The 22,199-nt window shown below is 34.6% G+C and overlaps 1 pseudogene; it reads right to left on the bottom strand.

Annotated features, from left to right (window-relative positions):
- LOC110716076 overlaps positions 1–22,199 on the bottom strand; it is a 56,504-nt pseudogene that overhangs the window by 15,419 nt on the left and 18,886 nt on the right.

The raw sequence follows: 22,199 nt of genomic DNA, 5'->3' as shown, positions 1-22,199 counted from the left end.
TCAAGACAGCGTTCTTGAATGGAGATATAGAAGAAGAGGTTTACATGCGACAACCGGAAGGGTTTGTTGTGGAAGGCCAAGAGCGAAAAGTTTGCAAGTTAATTAAATCTTTGTATGGGCTTAAGAAAGTACCTAAGCAATGGCATCAAAAGTTTGATGAGGTTGTGTTGTCTAATGGATTCAAGTTGAATAATTCAAACAAGTGTATATATAGTAAATTTAATGACAACGATGAAGGTGTCATAATTTGTCTATATGTAGATGACATGTTGATCTTTGGAACAAGTATGTCACAAGTTGAAATGACAAAGGAATTCCTTAATTCAAAGTTTTCCATGAAAGACATGAGAGAGGCGGATGTCATCTTGGGCATAAGAATAAAGAAGGAAAAAGGGAAGTTGATCTTGTCACAATCTCATTATATTGAGAAAGTGATCAAGAAGTTCAATATAAGTGAAAATTCTCTTTCTCTTTATTCAACGCCTATGGATCCTAGCGTAAAATTATTACCTAATGAAGGTAATGCAGTTTCACAACTGGAGTACGCAAGAGTAATAGGTTGTTTGATGTATGCCATGACAAGTACTAGACCGGATATTGCTTATTAAGCAGTTGGTCAACTAAGTAGATATACTAGTAATCCTAGTATGCTACATTGGCAAGCAGTTTGATGTTTGTTGAAATACTTGAAGAAAACCATGGATTATGGTTTGTGTTATAGTGGATATCCCTCGGTTATAGAAGGATATTCGGATGCAAGTTGGATCTCTAATAAAGATCATTCCTCCACAAGTGGTTGGGTTTTCCTATATAGGGGAGGTGCTATCTCATGGGCTTCAAAGAAGCAAACTTGCATTGCGGACTCCACAATGACATCGGAGTTCATTGCTTTGCATTCAACTGGTAAAGAAGCTGAAAGGTTGAAGGATCTCATGTTTGAGATACCTTTGTTGGCAAAACCAATATCACCTATAGTGATACATTGTAATAATAATGCAACCTTGGCTAAGGCATATAGTCAAGTATATAATGGTAAGTCAAGGCACATTGGTGTAAGGCATAGTTACATTCAAGGACTTATCAAGGATAGTATAATTACTACTGACTATGTTCGTACGAAGTTTAATCTCGTTGATTTCTTCACAAAAGCATTGGCAAGAGATGTTAATAAGAGGATGGAAATCGGTTTAGGATTGGAGCCCTAAATAATTACAAATAAGGAAATCTTAACTTAACGCCCAATAAGACGTTGGGTCTTAAGTTCAATAAGATAAATTTCTTTATTGAGTGATTGGGAACTTGTATTCATCCTAGGTAAGTTCCGGTTTTACTGTGATGTAAAGAGGTTGTATTTCTTAATAGATTTTTTACAATTGTGCTTTGTCACAGGAGCATGTTTATGAAAGATCTACCTATATAAGTACGAAGTTTAGCCGCTTCAAGAAGCTATTTGGGCATAGTTTTGAAGTACTTACGAAAAGATAGGGACACATGGCTTTACGTGTCAAGTATTAATGTAGTCAAATAATTGATCTTGTGTGTGTAATATCTTCATGAATTCAATATGTATTGCTTTTGGTTCAAACGTTTACGATACCGATTGGATACGAATTCTTGGAATGTATATTGCACTAAGTGGGAGTTCAAGTCTTTGTACACTTTCATTTATGCATAAGATTGCTATTTATGATGATGATGTTTTTGCAATGAGTCTAGATTAATTCTCTAAATGGGGGAGGATTGTTGAATTATTTAGAGAATGGTAGACTAATTTCATGTTATTCAATTAATTTACTTAGGTTAAGGTGTTGTATTATTAATTAAATAAGTAATTAAAGCAAATAATCATAATTGATTGTTGTCTTCAGTTTTAATCGTATGGTTTGGATGTACAATGCTTTGTGTCATTTGGCTTGTATGGCCAAACAATACTAAGTGACGGTTGTGGCCAAACAATACTAATAAGTGATAGTTGCATGTGGCAGTAAGTTTCATTGCATTGTTTGGCTTTGGTATTATGCTTTATATATATATATATATATATATATATATATATATATATATATATATATATATATATATATATATATATATATGTTTAATAACAGATGATGAAAGTTTTTCAAGAGATAAGTCATTTTTATTATTTTTCTTCTTGAATACTATTGCAAGTCACAATTATCATCATCATAATTCCTTAAAGTTTGTTTTACTTTAGATCACAAATATACTACACATAATTGTGATTGTTCTTCGTTGTATCTCCTAAGTGATTTCGTGATACCCGGGTTGTAGTTTAAGAGTCGAAATATTACTTTTGGGAAAGTGATTCTGTTCACGCCTCGAAGGTTATTATTGGTTTAATTCCGATTTCTTCTTTGTGTCCCTTGTATTTTTAGTATTATCCCCAACAGTTTCATGGGTGGCTATAACATTTTAGGCAAGAGGAAGAGAGAGGGTGAGGCAAGATGGGATATGAAGCAAGAGTCGGGTGGGGTTGCAAGGTGGGGGATATCGGGTGAGGGTGGTTATGGTTGTTTAGCCGTTTAGAGGGGAGGGGTGGGAGGGTTTTGATCGGTGGGTGGGTACTCCGGGTAGGGGTGCCTCAAGCAGCACGCGGTAGGTTGCATCTAAGGCGAGAGGGAGGTTTGCCGGATAGGGGGGTGGTGATTAAGGTGGAGTAATGATTCTGATGTGGTGGTGGCCATGAAAGGGGTGGTAATTGATGAATCATATTTATATCCGATTATAGGCACGTATTTGTTTTTTTTTTATATAGCTGTTTTTTTTTTACGTCTTTTAGTCTCTTTTTAGGTCACATTTGCATAAGTTATCCGTTTTGTGTTCTATTACGCTTTATTTGTGTTTTCTTAATGTTTCAGGTAGTTTTCATAAGTATTTGGACGCTTTTGGAGTAGTTTTGGAAGAATCGGACAATGAAAGGATGAAACGTCGATATATTGAGGTCGCTCAATGAAAGATATATGTTTGTGGAAGCTTTAGTTTAGATTTATATGCATGAGGAATGAAAATAGCATTCACGAGGGTCGCTATCATAGAATAAAAATGGGTTTCAGTCGCGATCGCGGTAACAGTCGCATTGTTGTGGTATCGGACATGATGCGTTGATCACGGACTGTGTCACGATCAGCGCGATAGAAATTTTTATTTTTGATATTTTTGAAGTATTATTTTTTTAATAATAAAAATTATTTTATTAAACAGATTTTTGAATATCCATTAATTTCCTTTGTCTAATACCTAAAATAAGAATATAATAATATTTATACAATAATGTAAAATGAATTACTGATAGATAAAGTGTCAAAAAGAATGACCTCGGTTAGGATTGTAAAAAAAAGCCATCACGTGATTCCATTTACTAGTATTTGTATCTTTCAAAGAAAAATACTTTATAGAGAATGGTGGGGTCAACAAGAAAATAAGGAAAATAAATTGATGAGTAGCAATTTATTTTATCAAGAACCGCCAGATTATTGCCAGTTGTCCCACTATTCCTACCCCATCCTTTCGCCTTTTCCCTCTTTCACTCTATCGAGTAGCCGGCAAGTCAGCAACAATGGAGTTCGCCATGAAAGCCTGATCACAGGGGCGGAGCCACGGTGGGTTCAAGTGGGTTCATTGAACCCACTGATTTTTTGAAAAAAATTAAAAACTTTTTTTTTAAAAAAAAAAAAAATCAAAATAGGTTTAAATAGAATATTTGTGTATTATATGGCAACAAGTAAAGTTGTAGCCCAGTGGTTATTTTTACCTCTCATCATACAATGATACAAGAGTTTGTGGGTTCAGGGTTCGAAACCCATAACTCACACTTTTATTTTTTCATTTTGTTTCCTTTCATCCTGCTTCCCCTAATCCCCTGCTTCCAGCTTTCCTCTTCCTCATTCCCCCAAATTGCAAAACCCTAACTTCTTCCTCCTTCTCTTAATCTCTTCCCGTTCTTCCTCCTTGGCTCCTTCTCTTCCCGTTCTTCCTCCTTGGCTCCTTCTCTTCCCGGCGCACGGGCGCAGCACCGCAGAAGTCCGCAGCAGCCACTCAGGCACTCAGCCAGCACCGCAGCACGGCAGGTCGGCAGTAGGCCAGTAGTCACTAGTCAGCCACTCAGCTGGCCACCGTAGCTCCGCCCCTGAGTGGCGCCGTGGCGGAGCAGACCCACCGTATGTAGGGGTAAGTGAATTTGGGGATTTTTTGCTAATATACATATGCTAAATTGCTAATATAGTAATATACATATACATATGCTAATACTTGAAAATTGAAATTCATATGCTAAATTGCTAATATACATATACATATGCTATTATGCTAATACTTGAAATTCATATGCTAAATTGCTAATATACATTACAAATTGCAGAATTTTTTGTAAATTGCTGAAATTTGGTTATAATTATCTTATATTTCAAGTATAAATATTCTCTTGAAAAATTGTAAGAGTGTTAAATTGGCTTGACTTTGTTAATTACCTCTGAAAAGTTGTAAGAATGTTGAATGGGCTAGACTTTGTTAATTACCTCGTAGCATAAAAACATTCTCTTGAAAAGTTTCAACATATGGCCTCACCTTGCTCAATATCTTATCGTAAACATTCTAACTATTTGTTGATCAAGAATAATAAACAATCTAATTTCTACCTTCTAATTAGCTAGAGTGGTTGATGTTATTGCTTGGATTGGTATGATTTTATTTAGATGATTATAATTAGTCTTGTACCGACTAAGAATTAAACGTGATAATACAACTCCTCTACATAAGGTAGAGCTATAGAGGTATAAGTACACTTCTATAAGAGCCAGGAGAAGTCACAGCATTAGCCCGGCTATTCTGCCTTCTAGTTTTCATAATTTCATATGCTATTTCGTTCATTCATTGATTTCCTTCTGCATTTATCATGTGTGTGCTGTGTGCAGCAGACTAGTTGCAACGCCCCTGTATACGGATATACGATATACCTATTATACCATGAGTTTAGAGTCATTTTGGAAACGTGCCGGGAAGTCACAAAAGTCTTCAACTTGTTCTTCACCTAGTTCAAGGGATCCTCCAATAGAAGAACATGTGTCTCCTAATGATGATGAGGTTCCTATTGCTGCAACAATTCCACCACCTGAGAACACAGGTCCAAGTGTTCCAAATACTACTATTGACTCCGATGATACTCGCATTTATGATGTTGATCTTCTTCCACATGACCCTGGAAAAAGAATTCCAATTATGGAGTATCCTCCTAATGATCGAGATGCCGTAAGGAGAGGCTATATTACAAAGAAACGTTGTGATCCACGCACACATAATTTTCCTCAAAGAAAAGTTGGAGGTATGCGCCGTTTTAATGTTACTTGGTTTGATAAATATGAGTGGCTTGAATATAGTGTTGAGAAAGATGCGGCTTTTTGTTTTGTGTGCTATTTGTTCACTGATAAAGTTGATTATTCTTTGGCTGTTAATGATTCCTTTATTAAAGGGGGATTTAGAGGATGGAATAAGACTGGTAGATTTGATGTTCATGTGGGTGGTATTGGTAGTTTCCATAATCAGGCTAATGAGAAATATAGTATGTTTATCAACCCAAAGACATCAGTTGCTGAATCTCTTTGCACTTATTCCAAGGAAGCTAAACTACAATACAAATCTCGCTTGACTTATTCATTGAAATGTATTAGATTTCTTTTAAATCAAGGTTTAGCTTGTCGTGGGCATAATGAAAGTGAAGAATCTTGGAATAGGGGTAATTTTCTTGCACTCTTAACATGGTTTTCAGATAATAATAGTGAGGTAGCAAAGGTTGTTCTAGGTAATGCCCCGGGAAATAATCGAATGACTAGTCCTTCAATTCAAAAAGAACTTATTAATTGTTGTGCCAAAGAAACCACTAGACTTCTTATTGATGATATTGGGGATGACTATTTTGGAATACTGGCTGATGAATCTAGTGATGTATCTCAAAAGGAACAAATGGCCCTTTGCTTGCGTTATGTCAATAATAAAGGGAAGATAATTGAGAGGTTTCTTGGAATTGTACATGTTAAGGATACTACTGCTTTGTCACTAAAGAGTGCAATTGAGTCTTTGCTTATGGAATATTCATTGAGTTTGTCTAGAGTTCGTGGACAAGGTTATGACGGTGCTAGTAATATGAGGGGGGAGATAAATGGTCTCAAGACTTTGATCATGAATGAAACAAAACAAGCCTATTATATTCATTGTTTTGCTCACCAACTTCAATTAACCCTTGTTGCTGTTGCTAAGGATAATGATGATTGTATTTGGTTGTTTGATCAACTTGCTATTTTGTTGAATATTATTGGCGTTTCTTGTAAGCGAAGGGAAATGATAAGAGAAATACAATCTCAACATATTCTACAAGCATTAGAACTAGGAGAAATTGAAAGTGGGCAAGGTTTAAACCAAGAACATGGCTTAGGTAGGCCTGGTGATACTAGGTGGGGATCACATTACAAAACTGTTTCAAATGTTACCGCATTGTATGCTACTATTGTTAAAGTTCTTGAGAAGATTGGATCAAATAAGATTTATAAGGATGATCGCGTGAAGGCTATCACTGTCATGTCTACATTTGAATCATTTGAATTTGTATTTATGATACATTTGATGTCCGAAATATTTGGGATTACTGATAAATTGTGTCAAGCTCTGCAAAAGGGGGACCAAGATATTGTTAATGCCATGACATATGTTAAATTGACTAAGGAGGGATTACAACAAATGAGGGACCATGGGTGGGTAGACTTTTTACATCTTGTGGTTTGTTTTTGTGTTAAACATGATGTAGAAGTTCCTACTATGGATGATATGTATGTTCCTCGTGGAAGGTCAAGACGCTTCTTTGCCAAAGTTTCAAATCTTCATCGATTTCGGGTAGAAATGTTTATAAGTGTTATTGATTTACAACTCCAAGAGCTCAATAGTAGATTTGGTGAAGAAAATATGGAGTTACTTATTTGTGTGTCATGCTTAAACCCGATCAATTCATTTGCGGCATTTGATATGCAAAAGTTGTTGAGACTTGCTGAGTTATATCCCAAAGAGTTTCCAACTAATGATATGACGATGACTGCACTTCGTCATGAGCTTCAATTTTATATTAATGATGTGCGCCAAGATGCAAGGTTTGGAGACTTGAAGGGTATTCATGAGCTTTCTATGATGCTTGTTGAAACAAATAAGCATACTACTTACAACTTAGTTTACTTGCTTATAAGACTAGCATTGATCCTTCCGGTTGCAACAGCAAGCGTGGAACGAGTGTTTTCCTCAATGACATACGTAAAAAATAAGTTGCGAAATAGTATGGGTGATCAACTATTGAATGATAATTTAGTCACTTTTCTTGAAAGAGATTTATTTTCAAGAGTTAGTGATGATGATGTATTGGAACGCTTCCAAAGTATGAAGACTCGAAGAATGCTTCTGTAGTCTTTTTTTTTTTTTTTCTTTTCATTTTTCTATGTGTAATCTATTTGTAATCCATAATTTGAACTTATTTATGTACTGAATATTTAATTATTGTATTTTTATTCCTTTGTTAATTATGATTTCAAATTTCGGAAGTTTCGAACCCACAGTTCGAAAATCCTGGTGACGCCACTGCCTGATCACCTAACGAATAAAAGATATTTCTCGGGCGATTCGGAGGTTTGTCGGCCGAGATTCGGATGTCGCGATCGAAACTCGGCCTTTTTTAAATAACGGCAAATCTCGTAATGGTAGCCTGAAATTCCGTTACAGAACGTCTGCAATGCTGCGTATCGGCCGAGATTTAATTTTATGGTCGCTATGCATCTTTTGAAAATGAATTTGAGCTAGAAACGAAGAAAAATGATGTTTTACAAGTTTTGCCTACTATTTTGATCATAACTTAAGTTCTAGAGATCGGATTGGAGTGATTCAAGTTGCGTTGAAAACTAGACGTGAAGATCTTTCCAACTAAAGGTGGGCACGGACAGGGTTTGCCTGCGGGCGGCCCCTGCACGGCACGAGTTGTCAGCTGGCCGCCATACGGTGGTCGCCTGGCGAGCCGTGCCACAGACAACAGTTGCAATTTTCTAGCACGGCACGAGCCCCCCCCCCTTGTCCCCGCGTGCCAGCCGCCAGGCATGCCCCGTTTATATATATATATATACAAAAATATAAATATTACACTTAATTTATTTAAAAAAAATAATATAATTATTTTTGTAAAAAAAAAAAAAAGAACAAAGTCGAAGCTCAAACGTGCCATGGGCTGCCGTGCGTGATTTGGTGGCACGACACGGCATGGCACGTCGAAGGCCCTGGCCCTCCGGGCACGGCACGTTGCCCACCTTTATTTCCAACGATAGGTCACATGTCCCAAAAAACCTCTTAGAACGGAAGTTATAGGCGTTTCAATCTGAGCAATGCAGTCAACGACGAAGTGCGGGCAGCAACCGCGGCCAGCCTTGCAGGCCCGTCTCGCGCCCACACGAAGTGCCCAGCACAATTCTGGCGAGCAGCCAAAGTAGCCCACGAAGCATCATCGCTGCACATATAGCTCGTGTCCTTCGACCTCGCTTACGCTTTTATGCCATGTCATCATCTATCATCTAATAGTAATGCAACTTATGTAATTCATGTTTTCTTATTTCTTTTCTTTAACTTTTTTTTTTTTAGGATTTTAGGATAATATAAATACTCAAGAAATATCATTTTTCCCTTATACCGTGTATACCTTTGATTATTTTACGTTCTTTTTAGTTTTCTCTCTGATCTAGCCCTAGTTTCTCATGGACAACTCTATGGATTCCTCCATAGTTTTGTTCTTGAGTTTGTTACTTTAATTTATAGAGGTAATTTTATTTCTTTACTTTAATTATGCTTTCTTTATTAGATTTAGTTTTTATTATTTATTTCATGTTATAATAGTTATTTCTAGGGTTTGGGAATCCATATTTATAAAACGAATCTTGATTGATTTTATTGATAATTTGATTATTGATTTCTCTAATTGATAGTGTTTAATTGTTAATCTTGCAACATGATCAATTGTTTGATTAATTCATGTTAATAAGAGTTTGAATCGAAAGATCTTACTTTTAGAAGCTTACCTACAATTAACGATTTGTTAGCGATCGTAATTGAGAGCGTTAAGACCCGACCGTAGGCTTAGCAATTGCTCTAGATAATTGATTAATTGAATAGTTAATGATATATTGATTGTTTTAGAGCTATAAACATGGTGAACCGTAATCCTAGGCCTTTTTATTATTATCATTCTTATTTTAATTTAGACTACTTTTCTATCCTAACTCGTGACATAGTTTAGTTTTTCCATACCTTGAAAGCTAGATTGAATAGTCATATCTCTGTGGATTCGACCCTACTTTGCCTACTACATTGTTAGTTGGTTTTGTTAGGAATTTATCTTTGACATGTGTACGACAACCTATCAGAATTGCGAAAGACTAAGAATTTTTTTTTTAACTTCAGGTTGTAGGTCAAATAGCATGTTAAAAGAAAAAGGGAGTCAAATAGCATGTTAAAAGCAAAATTAACCTGTTTAACAGGTTGCAGGTTAAATAACATGTTAAAAGAATATAGAGGTCAAAGGTAGGATGATTGTTTTGAAATAAATTAAAGGTGAGATTATTTTTAGAAGAGCAGACAAAGGTGGGATTTATTTATTTATTTATTTATTTATTTATTTATTTATTTATTTATTTTTCCCGAGGAGTTGATAAAGGTGGGATTATTCTTTTGCCTTTTTCCTTTTTTTTTTTTTTCAACTTCTCCCAATTCTACTAATATTCTTCTTAGCTAGATTGTCTGATTTGGAGCCACATTATACTGCTTTTGACTAAGCCAAGAAATACTTCATAATTTAGTGAAAATACATATTTTCTATCACTTATTGATTAGCTCCAAAAAATTAATGGGCTTATAAAACTAAACCATATTCCATAATATGAGGTTCGTTAATCTTTATAGATAACGAAGAGCTTTCTTAATTGCTTGTAAGTGTTTAATTATACATAAACTTCGGTAACATGCTTACATCATGCATTACATCATATTTGACCTTCTGTTAGTAAGATATAATAAGCTCCCAATTAGGCTTCCAAATTGTTTACCATCGGCATCTTTTGAATTATCTTCTTAGCTTACCTTTTCATTTTAAGATAAAGGAGTTGATACTGGTTTACAATTTTCCATCTTAAACTTTCTTCAGATGTTTACAACATATTTCCTTTTAGCTGATGAAGATCCCTTCTTCTCTTTGCTTAATCTCCATACCAAGAATGTAATTAATTCAGCCAAGATCAGTCATTTCAAATTGATTCATCATATTGCTTCAAAAAAAAAAAAAAAAAAAAAAAAAAAAAATTTATTCATCATATCATGTTCAAATGATTCTGTCATAGATAAATTGTTGCCAGTGATTAGATCATCCACATAAGGAGATACGATTATAACATCGGACCCATCTTTTTTTATGAATAGGGTCACTTCAATAGGACTCTTTGTGAATCCTTATTGGATAAAGTAACGATCAATTCAACTATACCAAGCTCGTGGACCTTGCTTGAGCACATATAGAGCTTTCTTTAATTTATATAAAATCCTTATTTTTCCTTGCATTACAAAACTTGGAGGTGATTCAATATAAATCTCTTAATCTTTTCTTAAATAAATCCATTATAAAAGGCGGACATAACATTAAGTTGATAATTTTCATTATTCCAACAATTTGTTGCCTTTGGTATTTGGAAATCCTTTCATCCGTTATTTTTATTTTCAAAGTTTGGTTTTTATGACTCTTAATGTCTTGCGTCAAAATCCAAAGTAGGTAGTCACAAAGAATGAATTTGTATGAGCTTTAACATCGTTCAAATGTTTAAATTACCACATGTGATGTGAATATGTTATCCTTAAAAATTAAACATTGGACTACTAAGACGCAATAAAATAAATTATGGCCCATTAAGATCACTTTGACAAATTTAAACATGTAATTTGATCACCTTAGAGGTACCTATTATATCATGCTCCCGTTTAGCGGTAGCGTTTGAGCTAATGGTTAGCGTTTTTGTTTGAGCTAGTGGTTAGCGTTTTGACCAAGTTAAAACACCACTAGAAAAAAATAAAGTGTTTGGCAAGATAGTTAGCTAGCGATTAGCGATTAGTGATAGAAGTAACATTTGGGTAGCTTTTTCTTAAACGTTAAAAATAGTAGCGTTTCAAAAGTAAGAGAAAATCCAAGTTTATCCCCTACATTAACAAATTGGTGGCATATTGGTAAATAAAGCTATACTGTTCCTTATTTTAAGAATATAATTGATTAGCTTGCAACCACTTTTCACCGGCTTACATAAAAAGTTGAAAGTGATTGCTACGGTTTACTTGACGGTCGTTTGATAGCAAATTATGGGGAAAAGTTTAGAGAGAGAAAAGATCCAAACTTTCAAGGCTTTGCATATGCCCAATTCAATCAGGAACTTCTGTTTAAGCACTATTTCGTCCATTTGCATATGCCTAACCCAATCAAGAACTATCCCACTTAGTAAATTCAATTCACCTGTGGAGTTATGTTCATCGATTCATATTTGTTTTTCGAAGATGGTGTGGCAGCTTCAATGGAGGACTTCAATGGAGGATTTGGAGGATATTGACGGAGGACGAGGCCAACCCTGCCCTTAGGGATTCACCATACCCTTAATTACACCCTTTTTCATAGGGTTTTCGTTTTATTTGGCGGCAAAGCCGCTTGAGATGGTGGTATTGGAGGAAGGGTGGAGATCGCGAAAGGAAAAAGAAGATGGAGGAAGAAGAAGAAATCAGTTTCAATGGAGGAAGAAGAAGCTATTACTTTCAATATATGAAGAAGAAGAATGAATGAAGAAGAATAATGCAGCAAACGGCAGTTAACTTTCCATCAATTGGAGTTTGATTTAAAATACATATAATATACCCCTAACTTTTAATGTGAAATGACGAAAATACCCGCAGATAAACTTATCAAGGAGATCAACTGGGTGCACCTCCAAAAGTAACGGGTAGCGTTTGTCAAATTTTGGTTACTTTATTAAACAATATGTATGGATTTTAATGTATTTTAGTATTGCAACCGCTACTTTCGCCAAACACTCATATTATTAACTGTTACTTTTACGGCCAACCTTTACCCATTACTAATTGACAGGTACTAGCTAATAGCTACCCGCTACTCAACTGCTCAAAGCTACCCTATACTACTAGTTTTGCCAAACATGACCCATGTAAAGGGACCAAATTTATCTTTGGGAGGGTACGCTACCAAAAGTATAAAGACATAACAATCATGTACAAGAGATTTGTACCTGGCACCATGTTTGACGTGAAATACATTTAGGTAATAAGACATGAGCATCAAACAGCGGGTCAAGATTCTGCATATATCATGATAACATAAATATAAATTACACATTTAAAACGAAGGTTCTCGATTTTATTATGTGTAAAAGAAAATTCTTGTGAAGAATGATTTGTTAGCCCATATCAATACAATGCATGATTCTAGGAATTATAAATAATAAAAAAAAAACATAGTATGAAAGCTCTAGGACAATATAATAACATCTGTTTTGGTACTCCTATTATCTCAAGGAAATGATAGCACTTTAAAACGTGATTTTGGCACACTTATCATGAAAATGCGGTTTTCTATGCTCCTCTCACATAGAGAACTGTTTCAATATCAATAATAGGTGTGCCAAACTGCCAAAATCAGTTTCCTTTGTTTCATGATAATGAGGCATCTTTGGATATTTCAGAATAATTAACACAATTCCTTATTTGGATATGATCCACCATTATTAACATGTTTTTACCACAACTATTATGGCCCACTTTCCTCTCCCACCCTTACATGTTTTTTCCTCACGATATAAAATGGACCCACTAACTTGATTTTACATTAAACAATTTATTTTATGGTATCCACTTGACATTTTCTTAAACTACTGGAAGAACATGTCAATTATTTCAAAACTGAGGGAGTATGAAATGTTTCTCAAATGATATTAGTATTTCTCAAATGATTTTAGTATTGAACTAAACGACTTTAAACCAAGTAGATTTCAGCTCACTTTATAGTATTAGATCGCACTTTCCTCACTAAATTGACATATTTCACTTCACTTCTTGAATGATACACACACACATACATATATACACTTTCAAAACTCACCTATGATATGTCTTGAAGATTATGTGCGCACTCAACATTGTCCGCGTCATCATAATTGCCATGGCAGTATAGTCTAGTTGACTGTAAAGAGGGGAAAAAAACAGTAAGTAAATATCACAGTAATAAGCAAGTTAAAATATTAGCCCAATTACTAATTACGCCCCAAAAAAGTTGTTCTTGTTTTGATTTTGCACGATCTTTATGACTTATCTTTGACCATTAATATTTTTAATCGTGTATTAAAGAAAATTATTTATATAAATTTAACAATGTCTTACACAACTATATTCTATAATATAATATATATTATTGAGAGCTTTTTGTCAAATTTTTTGAAGTTTGATCATAGAAAGTCACAATATGAACATCATTTTAGCATAGAGAGACTAAGACATAAATTATAAAAATGTACATGTTTTAACTTAACAATGAAACAAACCCAAATACATAAAAGTGATATGATAAAAGTCATCAAAATACATACTTCCTCCGTGTCGTTATAATCGAAACACTTTTCTTTAACGTCCATTTCATAATATTGCAACACTTGCTTATTAGATAAAACCACTATTATTTTATTAAATCTCTCCCACTTATACCACTTTTACCGATATTTTATCATCACTCTTCTACCAACCCTGTTTACACTACTCTCTCTTACTAACTATACTTTATATACTCCCTCCGTGTTTTAATAAGTGTTAACGTTCCCTCTAGGGTTTCTCGTTGGGATGGTTTTTCTAGTTCCCTCTAGGGTTTTTCCCTTGGAAGGGTTTTTCTAACATCAATTGCTAGATTTTTTATGCTTTTTTTAAGGGTTTCCTTCGCTCTTCTCCCTTTTTCTTTTTCTCTTTCATCTCTTTTCTTCTAGTCTCTTTTGTAAATCTTTGTAGGGGCTTCCACCGGTGTTTTACCGGTGGTAAGCCCCAAAAAACTTTTTAATAGATTTCAATAAATGGATCCTATATTTGAGATGGTGATTATTCTATTAGGGTTAATTTCTTTTTTGGTTTGCCGAAATTTGAAGATTTAGGGTTTCATAATCTCCACAAGTATCTAAAAGACCATATGAGTATTTTCACTCAAGCAACTATTCATCAGTGGATCTCAAGCCGAATTAGTGCTAACTCACAAATTGTATTGCTTCGGATGAAGTTTTTTTATTAAGGCGATTGTTGATCGACTCTGCAATGTATCTAGTTCTAAGGTGATTTGTACTTGTGTTGAAATTCTTATTTTACAAGGAATTGTTTGTAAGTACCGTTTGACTATATTTCATTAACAAAATCCTTTAGTGTTACACTTACCAAAAAAGAAGGGGGGGTCAAATAAAGCAAGTGATACCTTAACAACAACAACAATGAATCGAAATATATAGTGGCGAATGCCCATACAAGTGAGTAGAGTCCTTTGACCCTATTTGAACATGGAATAAAGAAATTAAGATTTTTTTTTTCCCATTAAAAGTACTTTCTGACCTCATTAAAATTTACCGAATGTATATTGATCTCGTTAAATATTTTTTCTGGATCCGCTACTTCAAATAAAGCAAGTGATATAAGGAAAAAAAACGGAGGGACTATTTTCAACTGCAACTAACATATGAGTAAACAATAAAAAAATTTGACACTCAGAAGATATTGTGAGTAGTGTAAAAGTGAAGCAGTAGAGGTAGTATTATCCAAAATCTACCTTTGTTTTTCTAAAGAAAAATCTACAATAGCTAAAGTCAGGCATTACCTCATAAAGGTCATCAGATAAGAGAGACACGGTGAGCATAATCATATTGTATTCTACTTAAATCCTTCATCCTTGTAAGTGGATTTCCAAGAATATATCCCTGCAACAAGCTAATTCTCATATAAAGATATATAAATTTCGATAACATTAAGTGAACTTATTCGTATCCGAAGCCTAGCAACGTTTGGATTACTTAACTAATTGGTGCTTGATATATTGATTGAAAACACTAAAATGCCTTGATGTTTGAAACCTAGAGTGAGAAAAATGTTATCGTTTGAAATCTCTACCATTATTTATAAGAACTTAAAATAGTTATACAAAATTTTAAGGTTTCCGTCCCAGAATAATTGTTATGTTGACTTTTTTTTCATTATTCACATTGTAACTTTGACCATATTTTTTTAATAACGTATTAAAAACGTACATCTTGGAATATGTTTTTAAATAATAGGTACCAATTCAAAGTTTCATATATATATACACATACATATATATATATATGTCAAACTATTGCATTGGTATGTATATCAAGTTTGATTGTGTCAATTATGAGGACAGAAAGAGTATCTCCTATAAGATTATCGACAACTTTATGCTAATTACAAACTTTTAGCCCTATGAATTTTTCTAAAAGGAATATTATTCAAATTAAATTAAAATGCAACTATTATACTTCGTACTTCATCCATTTTTTTACTTGTAATATTTCAACAGCATACACTATTCAGATTTAGCTAGATTCATATTAATGTGTACTTGATTAAAATTTTATTTTTATAATCTTTACAAATGTACACTCTTTCCAGAATATAGGATACACTTTGACTTTTTTTTTTTTTTTCCTTTTCATATGCTATAGTTTGTGTAATGTATGAAAAAGAATTAATATCATGTAAAAATGTTTTTAGATGATATGTGAAGTTTAATAATGTTAACTTTTTAAAAATATTTATTAAGGTAAAATTTTATATAATAATGGTCAAACTCATACATTGACATGTGCCCAAATTTTACCGTACCAACTATATATTATGAAACGAATGAAGTATAAATAAAGATAAAAATATTTGAGATTATGCATTGACAAACGTGAAAAAGAGTAATGTTGCAAGTAAAAAAACGGAGAAAGTGTCGTTGATTTACTTTCCACACTATGTACATTTATGGCTAATTATTATACACAATTCCTATGACTCCCTTTGTTTTATTTATTTATTTATAATTTTTGCACAATTTCAATACAATATTGTAATTAAAACATCTCAAGCTACGCATTACCCAAAATAAATTACATATTTGGACACTATTAATCGAGATGATTCTATCAAGATCGGTATGAGTTCATACTGGATCCGGAAAAATCGGTAGGTTTTGTTTAGGTATTAAACAAGGAATAAATATAAAACAATGCATGTCTACGCTCCAGCGGTTGAGTGCTTATATTTTAGACAAAATTCAAGGGTTCGAACCCTAGGGGAAGCGCACTCATTTGTTTTCCTTTTTGTAGCAAAAGTAACTAATAAATATATAAAATGCATGCGTTTTCACTATTAGCTCAGCAATCTAGTGGTGGAAGCCTTGTGATTTTAATGAAGGTTATGGGTTCGAATCCAGGGGTAGTAATAATCCTTTAATTTTTAATTATTTATTTAATAATAAATGTCAATATGAATATATTTTGGCTTTTATACACTTTAGAGATGAAAAGTTTAAATTACTTTTGGAATGAATTGTATGTCAATTTATACAAATCATCCACTTACTCCTATCCAAATTCAAATCTAATTTATAAATCGCGTCAAAATGAACCTCCAAAACCTCAAATTGACATGTATTGTGCACACCAAAATTATCATTTTTTAAATTTATTTTGAGTTATGATATTTTATTTCACTGAACATATGTTTGAAGATTTCAAACCCATAGAGACAAATTCTTGAATCCGCCATATGACAATGTTCTCAATAATCCAAATGAGACAAACATTAAAGAACATATGGAGTATTAGTATGAAATCAACGAGCAATAATGAAAAATCAAATTTATAATTACTGAGATACCATACTAAAATTAAAGCAAAAACAACATGCAAGAACAAAATTAAAGCATTTATGCGCTCGTATTTAGCAATTTTTTCACCTTTTAAATTATTTAAATAAAACTACAAAGTGAGATATTGTAGGCTTTGGGAGATCCTGAGATTGATTCAATCATATTAATCAAATTTTGGCCAAATGTATAATTTCAAACTACTCCCTATTCTCGCAAGTTTATACACCAAAGTTAGCCAATAACTTACTAATTAAATGAGTCACATTTGTCAATCTACTTTTTGTCAAGCAAATTAATTTGCCCAACCTATATTCCCATTTCAATTCCATTGGTCAAGCCAATAAGTTGTAACTTCTACAAATTGCAAGCAAGTTTCGGGATAAGAGATACAATTAGAGGTGATTCATTGTAGTACATGAAGATGAATAGATCGTTTAATTGATTAGAAATCAAAAGTTTTTCGCACACTTTTGAAAGAGGAGGAGAGAGAAAAGAAAGAGGATGGTGAGCAGCGTGAGGGAGGAGAAACTTAGGGTTTGGAGAATGGGATCCTTTTATACCGTATTCTTTTTTTAAAATAAAAATCCCTTTTGCGACCGCTAAAAGTGGTCGCTATTTATGACTATTTTTGACGGTCACAAAAGAGTTATTTTAATTTAGAATTATTTTTAATTGTTCAAACATCCTTGCGGCCATTTAATAGGCTAAAAACGGTCGTAAAACAGTTGCAAATCTGTGACCGTTTTCAAAACAGTCATAATATTGCGACCGCGAAAAAATCGGTCGCAAATTTCATATTTTGCGACCGTTTTCTCGACGGTCGTAGAAAAACGATCGCAATTTAACCGGATTCTATTAGTGAATAATAACACTCATGAACTATCTATACTTAGTATTTAAATACATAAACCCAATTTGCCACGTCCTTTTTTTCTACATTTCATTATAATATTTTGCCACATGTCTTTTTCTTTTACATTTCTTTATAATATTTTTATTTTATTGGCCTTCTTTATAAGTCAAACCCCATTTGCCATATGTCCTCCTTTCTTTCTATATTTCATTATAATATTTTGCCACGTGTCTTTTTCTTTTAAATTTCTTTATAATCCTTTTCTTTTATTAGCCTTCTTTATATATCATTAGTTATTGTACAACTTTTCCATTTTCCCCCATTTATGTATCAATAGCTCTAAAAAATTTGTAACGTCCTCTTTAATTCAAGGAAAATTCTACATAGTAACCTCGTTTTTTTCACTTTTCTACGTTGTGACCTAACATATATGACTTTCTACGTGGTAACCTTAAAGTACGAAAAGTCATTATATTGTGACCTTGCCTTTAAATTGCCGTTAGTTGCTTCCGTTAAAACCCAAAAATTAAACTTTTTTTTTTTCATTTCCCCTTTCCCTTTCCCTTCTTCACTCCATAACCACCGGACAATCGCGACCACCACTGAACATGAACCCGACCTCCCAGAATCCGGCCGCCGAACTCCATTGTCCCAGGAATCCGTCGGCCGCCGCCAAGACCCCCTTCCTCTTCCCCTCCCCCGTGCCGACGCTGCAGCTAAACCCCCACCAAACTAGACCCCAGCCAACCCAGGAACCACCGCCACCCAAATCAGACCTTGGAACCACCGCCACCAAACCAGATAGCCAACCCCAAAACCCCCTTTGAAAAATCAAAAGCCCAGCAAATCAGACCCCATGAAACTGGTTGGGGAGGTCGGCACAACCAGAATCGACGTCGGGAGAGAATTGGTGGCCTGATAAGGGACGGGAGAAGGGGAGGGGGCTGGGATCGGGACGGGAAAGGGTTTTCAAGGGAAGGGGGATGCCGCGTGAGGGAGGGAGGGAGGGGTTGGCTGGATTTTCGGGGGAGGGTCTAGGGTATTGGTGGTTAATCGGGGCGGGGGAAGGGGGGAGGATAGTGGGGTGGTTTTGGGGTTCGGGTCTGGTGGGATGGTGGTTCTAGGGTTTGGGTTTGGGTGGTGGTGGGGATGGGGAAGGGGAGGGGGTGGGGTCGTTGAAAATGGAGGGGGAGGGATGGCTGACGAAGGGGGTGGCAGTGGGGTGGACGCTGGACGGTAGTTGGGCCCCACTAACGGAAATAGTAACAGTTAACGGAAGCAACTAACTGCAGTTTAACGGCGAGGTCACAATGTGGTGACTTTTCGTACTTTAGGGATACAACGTAGAAAGTCATATATGTTAGGTCACAGCGTAGAAAAGTGAAAAAAACGAGGTTACCATGTAGAAAAACCCTTAATTTAATATATTGAATTTCTTAATCTTTTCTTCTTCTCCCTCCATCTTTCAAATTTAATTTAATTGAATGTGTTATTTAATCCATTAACCCTTTATCATCTACCCATATTTTCGCTCCTAATAAAATTTTCTAATTTAGTTAAACATTTTTGACATCATCTAAATTCCCCTAATAAAATTGACATAAAAATATCTTTAAAAATGTTGTGCAAAATCTGTGCTATGATGAAGTTGGTGATTGAAAGGAGATAATTTAAAACTCAATAAAGAAAAGTTGAATGGCAAGAAAAGGAAAGGGTGTAAGAATATTCAGAAAACCCATACTTTATGCATTGCTTGCATGACATAAGACCATGCATATTTTCAAGATACTAAATGTTCTCTTTTAAAAAATAGATTTTTATATTTCATATTTGATGTAAAATGTATATTTATAACAAGAATTTGGTCTTCAGTTATTTGATTTTATTTAACTACCATGCATGCCTAATATTACAAGACTGTAAAAGTTATTTTCGTAAATGATTTTTGTAGCACAAATAATAACTTATACACATCCCGTGCATAGAACGGGCCCAAAAGCTAGTTTTAATACAAATAAGTTAACTTATGGGTTAATTCTGTAAAAAAACGATTTAAAAAAAATAGATAGATAAACTAAGTGTTTGTTTGGTAGAGACAACAACAAAGTAAAATTGAAAAAAGTGGAATTTTATGGGAATTGATGGGTTGGTTTTACAGCAGAAACAAAAATTATAAAAAGAGAAAGCAACGAGCTTTCATTTTGAGAGCAAGTCCTGGATTATTTTTCCTCCTTTGGTTTTACAAAGTCGCAAGTATTAACTAATTATCCTTATCAAGTTTAAAGTTCCTAGTTAGCTCACCATTTCTAGAATGGAGAGCTCTGCTTCCCTCAAGAAGAGGATAGTTTGAAAGATCCATTATCCATTTGAATTATCAATCAGCACCCATAGACAATGATGTGGAGATGGAAGTTATGCCCGATGAGAACAACCCCAACTTAGCTCTATCTCCTCGACAGTTGATAATGAGATATCACTTTGGTACCACCATTGGGTTGGGGATGTCTTTCCAAAGGTAATTTCATGAATGCAATCCCTTCTCCCTCTCCATCTCTTATTTGGAAAGACATTTTGTAAGGCATGGACATTCTTTAAAAGGGTTCATGATTAGGTTAGGAAATGGTAATAATATATCACTTGGTACCACCATTGGGATTGAGATGGTCCAACTGACAAAATTCCAGATCTTGTTGTTCTTGATAGAATAGCGCATTAGAGAGTTAGCAAAATCATTTCATTGGAGCCTCTCTTAGATCCAACATTTTTTATCTGATTATATTTCCCATCATATAATCTACATCCCCCTCCCTAAGGTAGTCAATAAAGAGGGCACTCTTCCTTGGAACCATAATCCCGAGGGAGAATTTTCTATCACTTCCTACAATCAAATTGTCTAGTCATAATCAATCCTTTTTTATGTCGATTGTGGCATATCCATGCTCCTTTGAAGTATAAAATGCTCTCACCTACATGGAAAAATTCTGACCTTAGTCCTCTTTGTAATAAGTGCAACACTTTGGAGGAAACTCATTCTCAACTCTTTACGAGACCGCCCAAATTCATTTGCCATTTGGTCGCATTTATTCAAAACCTTCACTGCACCTCCTAAATTTGATCTCACCTCCTTCAATCTCCCTAGGCAACGTTGGATCTCTTACAATCTTGAGTTTGATATGAAGTGGAAAATGGTCTTTGATGTCTCTTTGTGGCACATTTGGAAAAATCAAGAAATAGGGTTGTCTTTAAGTTCGCAATGGAATTTCATACTACTTTTAATCATTTGAAAAGCGATTGGCTTGCTACTTTCTCCGTCAAGAAGATGCAAAGGGGAAACTGAAGCTAATTCCCTATATGAAGCCAACTTTGACACGTCAAGGAGGTTACTAACTCGATGATGACGCCTCTTGTCTCCAAGAAAGGCAAGTGAAGGTGTGGTCATTAGAAGGGATGACGGATCGTGGTTGGGTGGTTTATAAATGAAACAGAGTTACTGGCTATGAGGGAGGGGCTGCTCTTAGCAAAGGACCTCCAACTTCACCATCTTGAGGTGGAAACGGATGTTGCTGCAGTCAGGGACCTTCTTCAACGGGCTGAAGAATCTCAAATTTGGAGTGATTATTGCTGATGTTGCCAATTTGCTTACTAGCCTAATCATATCTGATCTAAAACATGTGGGGAGAAAGGCGAATATGGTTGCAATTTGGCAAAGGTGGGTATGCAATTATGCATAGAAAGTATCAAGATCCACGCAGTGAGACCCCATAACGTGGACCTTGACTTTCAAAAATACATTGATGAGCTGGTGATTCAAGATAAAATTTGAGCTTCTTTCTCTTATGTCCCTGTTAGTAAGCTGTTTAAAGTGTTTAAAGTGTTTCGATTAATTTTAGACATAACGTGTTATTAGGTGATGATAGTAGAAAAAATCACTTATGGATGTTTTTCAAAATTGTTCATATTCAGGGGTTTCCATGAAATATGACGCCTCCCTTAGTCTTATGCCCTTGGTTTAATGTATGTCCCTAAAGTATACTAATAAGAGCTTACTTGCATTAAACAGAACATCTGTAAGAAAAAACAGTAGAAACAGTAAAAATAAATCATGTGATTATATAGAGATACTCATTACCAACGCACCTGAAGGTTCAGAAGAGGATGAACTCCAGCTTTGTTCCCTGTATGTCACAAATTTCACAATAAGTTAACAAATGACGGTTAGATAATAAAGATAATAACTTTAATTGTGCACAATGCAAAACAAAGGAGCAAAAGGAGAGCAGGTTTATATATATATATATATATATATATATATATATATATTAA

This window comes from Chenopodium quinoa, unplaced genomic scaffold (assembly GCF_001683475.1).
Source record: "Chenopodium quinoa cultivar QQ74 unplaced genomic scaffold, ASM168347v1, whole genome shotgun sequence".
Lineage (NCBI taxonomy): Eukaryota > Viridiplantae > Streptophyta > Magnoliopsida > Caryophyllales > Amaranthaceae > Chenopodium > Chenopodium quinoa.
The sequence above is the reverse complement of the archived record's forward strand: the minus strand, read 5'-3'. Positions and strand labels throughout refer to the sequence as shown.